We start from the raw sequence: 6,257 nt of genomic DNA on the forward strand, positions 1-6,257 counted from the left end.
TTAAAATGTTTTTAAAAATTAAAAGTGTATAAAGTAAAAAAAGGACAGTAAGCTAAAGGTAATTTATTACTGAAGAAAGAAAAATATGTTTGCATAAATTTAGTGCAGCCTGAGTGAACAGAGTTGATAAAGTCTATAGTAGTGTTCGGTAATGTCTTAGGCCATCACATTTGCCCACCACTCTCTCACTGACTCACTCAGAGCAACACCAAGTCCTTCAAGCTCCATTCATGAAGTACACACTCTACAGGTGTACCTTTTAAAGTCAACTATACCATATTTTTACTGTACCTTCCCTATGTTTAAATTTCTTAAGATACACAAATATTTCCCTCATGTTACAATTGCCTACAGTATGCAGTATAGTAACATGTTCTATAGGTTTGTAGCCTAGGAGCAATAGGCTATACCAAGTAGCCTAAGTGTGTAGTAGGCTGTGCCACCTAGCCACCTAGGTTTGTGTAAGTGCATTCTGATATTTGAACAACGATGAAATTGCCTAACAATGCATTTCTCAAAACATACCCCCATCATAAAGCGATGCATGACTGTAATTGAAATTTTAAAAGGATAAGCCAACCATCCTGGATTTTTTTCATTCTGTTTTTGTTGTTCATTTTTAGGTTTTTTTTTTTTTTTGGTAAGGATTGAAAAACTTTTGAGTAGTATGCTTATTACCTGGGTGATGAAATAATTTGTACACCAAACTCCCGCAACATGTAATTTTCCTATATAGCAAATGTACCCCTGAACCTAAAAAAAAAGCTAAAAAGAGAAAAATGGAAACCACAGTTCATACCTAAAACAGTACCTTTTATACTGATTTGTGTCAGTAACTTCTTTCAAGAGAATATGCATTGGTATATAATTGAAGACACACATGTAACAATTGGAAAAAAAAATCAAAAGCCATTTAGAAGGAGAAGGAAGGAAATAAACCACCTAAGTCAATATAGTTATTAAAATTGATAGATTATCTTTAAGGTTTTTGGTAATGAAGAAAAAAGAGGAAGATAGTAATTGCTTTTTTTTTTGAGACAGGTTCTTGCTCTGTCACCAAGGCTAGAGTGCAGTGGTGTGATCATGACTCACTGCAGCCTCGAACTCCTGGACTCAACTGATCCTCCAGCTTCTGCCTCCTGCATAGCTAGGACTACAGTGCAAGCCACCACGCCCAGCTAATTTTTTAATTTTTCTTTTATAGAGACAGAGTCTTGCTACGTTGACCAGGCTGGTTTTAAACTCCTGGCCTCAAGCGATCCTCCTGCCTTGGCCTCCAAAAGTGCTGGGATTATAGGTGTGAGCCACGGTGCCCAGCCTTTTTTTATGTTTGTTTTGTGCATATTTTTTAATTTGATCAAATAAACCACACTTTTATGAGTAAAAATATTTTTAGACATTTTTTCTAAATAAAATATTCTTAATTTTTGTATAATGTTATAGAACTATAGCATACACAAAGTAAAATTCAGAAATCTTGGTGAATTCTTCAAAGTGAATAGGGTTATGTAACTATCACCCAGCTCAAGATCTAGAACATAATCAGCACCTCCAACAGCTACTTTGTGCTTCCACTCAGTGTTCCCTCAAAGGTAACTATAATCGAACTTTTATTTCCATCATTTAGTTTTGCCTACATAAATGTAATAACTTATTATGTATATCTTTGCATTTGGTTTATTTCACTCAACATTACATCTATGAGATTTCTCCATTTCTGCATGTAGCAGGGTTTTGTTATTTTTACTGATGTATTCTGTTATATGAATATGTAATAATTTATATATACATGATATCGTTAACTTTTGGTGGGATTTTGTGTTGTTTCCAGTTTGGGGATTTTATGAATAGTGCTGCCGTAAACATTCTAGTACATGGTTTTGGTGTACATACTATACATTTCAGTGCATATCTAGTAAAGCCTGCTAAGCCACAGGCTATACTTATATTCCACTTTAGTAAAAACTGCCAAAACAGTTCTCCAAAGTAGTTGTACCAATTTACACTCTTAGCAGCAGGAAATGAGAGTTCCAATTGCTCCACATGCTCATGGCTCTTCTTACTGCCAGGTTTGTTGATTTTCATTTCATTTTTTTTTAATAGCCATTCTAGTGGGCATGTAGTAATAGCTCATTGTAGTTTTAATTTGCATTATCCTGGTGACAAATGATGTGAAGCAATGTTTTTATGTGTGATGACTGACCACTTGGATCTTCTCTTTCAGGAAGTGCTTCATCTTTCTCCATTTTCTTTCTGGGATGTGTGCACGTTTCTTATTTTTAGACGTTCTTTATATATTCTGGATACTAGTTATTTTTTGGATATATGCTCTCTCAGTCTATGGCTTGCCTTTTCACACTCTTATTGGTGATTTTAATGAAGAGAATATCTTAATTTTATTTACTTATTTACTTTATAGAGACAGGGTCTTGTGCTGTTACCAAGCTGGAGTGCACTGGTGTGATCGTAGCTCAGTGCAGTCTCAAATTCTGGGGCTCAAGCAATTCTCCTGCCTCAGTCTCCCAAGTAGCTAGGACTACTAATTCATGTATTTATTTTTGTAGAGACAGGATCTTGCTATATCGCCCCAGGCTGTTCTCAGACTCCTGGGCTCAAGCCATCCTCCCACCTTGGCCTCCTAAAGTGCTGGTATTACAGGCATGAGCTACGGCATCTGGACTGAGCATCTATTAATTTTAACAACCTCTAATTTATCTATTGCCTTCTTTTGACTAGTGCTTTTGGTTTCCTGTTTAAAAAATATTTGTCTACCCCCAAAGGGTAGACATGAGGTAGACATCATGAAGGTTTTTTTCATTGTTATACTCTAGAAGCTTTTGTGTTTTACCTTAGTGCTATTTTGAGTTGATATTTGCATTTGACATGCGGTAGGAGTCAAAGTTCATTTTCCCATATTAATATCCAATTTATCAATGCCACTTATTAAAAGGAATAGCCCCTGACACACACAGTACATTGCAGTGACACTTTTGTCATTTATCTGGTGATCATATTTAGTTGGGTCTGTTTCTAGACTCTATTTCGTTTCATTGAGCTATCTTTGCCCCAATACCACAGTTTTAATATTTTGGCTTTATCGTAAGTCTTATTATGTGGTAGTGTAGATATTCCAACTTCATTCTTATTTTTCAAGGTTGTTTTGACCATTCTTGGCCCACTACATTTACCGTTGTTTTTTTTTTTTTTTTTTTGAGACGGAGTCTTGCTCTTTCACCCAGGCTGGAGTGCAGTGGCATGATCTCGGCTCACTGCAACCTCTGCCTCCTGGGTTCAAGCCATTCTCCTGCCTCAGCCTCCCCAGTAGCTGGGATTACAGGCACGCACCACCACACCCAGTTAGTTTTTGTATTTTTAGTAGAGACAGGGTTTCACCATGTTGGCCAGGCTGGTCTCAAACTCTTGACCTCGTGATCCGCCCTCCTCAGCCTGCCAAAGTGCTACATTTACTTTCTAATTTTAGAATCCCCTTGCCAACATCTATTTTAAACAACCCTGCTGAGATTCATATTGGGATTACATGAAATTTCTAGATCTAGTTGAGGAAAATTAACATCATTGTAATATTCAGTGTTACAGTTCTTGAATATACTGTAATAGATTTCTGCATTTATTTAGGTATTACTTTTTCTTGATAATGTTTTAGAGTATTCTGTTGGAGTTCTCTCTTTTTAAAGATTTATTCTTAATGTATTTTTTGGCTCTCAATGCTGTTATAAATGTTATTGTCTTTTACATTCCATTTTTAATTTTTTTTACTATATAAAAGTGACATTTATTTTTCTCTATTGACCATGTGTCCACTGGCCTTGATAAATTTATTAATTCCAATAGCTTACCTGTACATTCATTTGAATTTTCTTTTTTTTTTTTTTTTGAGACGGAGTCTCACTCTGTTGCCAGGCTGGAGTGCAGTGACGCGATCTCGGCTCACTGCAACCTCTACCTCCTGGGTTCAAGAGATTCTCCTGCCTCAGCCTCCCGAGTAGCTGGGACTACAGGCACATGCCACCACGCCCACCTAATTTTTGTATTTTTAGTAGAGACGGGTTTTCACCATGTTGGCCAGATGGTCTCGATCCCTTGACCTTGTGATCCACCCGACTCGGCCTCCCAAAGTGCTGGATTACAGGCATGACCCACAGCGCCTGGCCTGAATTTTCTATGTATACAGCCATGTTGACAGCTAATAACAGTTTAATTTATTCCTTTTCAATTTTTTTAATGTGGTAAGTTATACAGTATTGATTTTAAACAACTTTGCATTCCTGCAATGATCAAAACTTGATCGTGATGTCTTATCCATTTTTTAACATGCTACATTTGGGTTACATTTGCTAATATTTTATTTAATGTCTGAATTGCTCTTCTTGAGAGACATTGACCTATAATTTTCCTTTTTAGTAATGTTCTTTAAGATTTCGGTATAAAGATGAGTTGGGAAGTGTTAACATTTTTTTTTTAATTCCTGCAAGAGGTTAGATAGAATTGGTGTTATTTCATTCTTAAATGTTTGGAAGAATGTACCAGTGAGGCTTTTTCTTTGTGGAATGTGTTTTAATTTTAAATTCCATATTTTTAGTAGTTATATTTTTATAACTACTTCTATTAAAGCTATATTTCTTCTTGTGTCTATTTTGGAAAGCTTTTAAGTAATTTCTCTATTTTATCTAAATTGTCAAATTTACTAGCATCAAATTATTCAAAATATCTTCCTATCTTTTTAATGCCTGTAAGATCTTTAGGTATAGATTTACCATTTCTGATATTGGTGAAACTAATCTTAAAGAAGTTTATTCTGTGAGAACTAACAAATGATAGTTGACAGAATGAACAGCATCTTTAAAAATATTTTCACTTAAAATTCAGAAATATTTCTTATTTGACTTTTTTCCCACTGCTTCTTGATAAAAACTAAGAACATAATGTTAAAATAGCATCATGAGTCAATCAAATGAAATCTAGGTGTTTATTCTTTCAAATTATATAAACCCTTATTAGGTAAGGATATAGTGAATATAAGTCATTTAGAATAACTTTTTGGAAATTATTTCTGCCATTTGGACTTCTGATAGGTGAGTTGCCATAATTCATCTATCAGAACTCATGGTGAGTTGCCATAACTCACCCATCAAATTATTTCAGCCATATGGACTTCTGATAGGCGAAGGGGTTAGCAAAAGCCAAGGCATGTTGGCAGTAATATAGCTGGGTGAGAATGGCGATGAATTCACTCCAAACATGTTAGGTAAAAGTTATATACACACGTACACACATGTCAACAACTCTGTTCAAATCAAATCTTAGGCAGAATGTGAGCTCAACTACATAAAGGCAGGGATTTTTGTATGTTTTGTTCATGGCTGCATCCTTAGCACATGTAATAGCTCCTGACACAAAGACGTCATTCAATAAATATGTATTAAATGAATGAGGGGTGCCTGAACTGCCTGGAGAAACACTGTGGGTACTGGGGAGCAGTTTGAAACTCAAACTCATGTTAAGAAAAATCTCTCAGAAAATAGTGCAAAAATACAGATATAAAAAAGGAACACAACCTTTCCACACAACCTTTTAATGGCCTCTCTATATATAGATATAGATATAGATATAGATATAGATATAGATATAGATATAGATCGATATCTCTCTACAGAGAGAGAGAGAGAGAAAGAGAGAGCGATCTCCTGCTTTTGCTATGCGAGCTGCCTGTTCCTCCTTTGCCTTCCACCATGATTGTAAGTTTCCGGAAGCTTCACCAGAAGCCAAGCAGATGCCAGCATCATGCTTCCTGTAAAGCCTGAAGAACTGTGAGCCAACTAAACCTTTTCTCTTTATAAATTACCCAGTTTCAGGTATATAGCAATGCAAGACTAGCCTAATACAATTGTCATAGTACTGTAAACATTAAATATTACTCTAGCCAAAATTTCAATTTATCTATAATGGCCATATAAAGGAGCAATAAGTATATGTGACACAGGGAGTATGAAAGAGAGAGAAATCTCGTCTTTCATCATAGGAAATCAACATGATATCTAAAATTGAAAAACATAAAAAGCAGCAATATAAGGATTTGGTATTAAAAGTGGCTCTGGGGTACAGTGGAGACAGAGGAGGTATCCTATATTTGGTTGCAAGCCTTGTAGAACGATTTAATACTATAAAACAATGCACATTCAACTTCCATAAAATTAACACCACAACGTAATCCATTTTTAAGGCCTGCAAAACCAAAC

This window comes from Pongo pygmaeus, chromosome 9 (assembly GCF_028885625.2).
Source record: "Pongo pygmaeus isolate AG05252 chromosome 9, NHGRI_mPonPyg2-v2.0_pri, whole genome shotgun sequence".
NCBI lineage: Eukaryota > Metazoa > Chordata > Mammalia > Primates > Hominidae > Pongo > Pongo pygmaeus.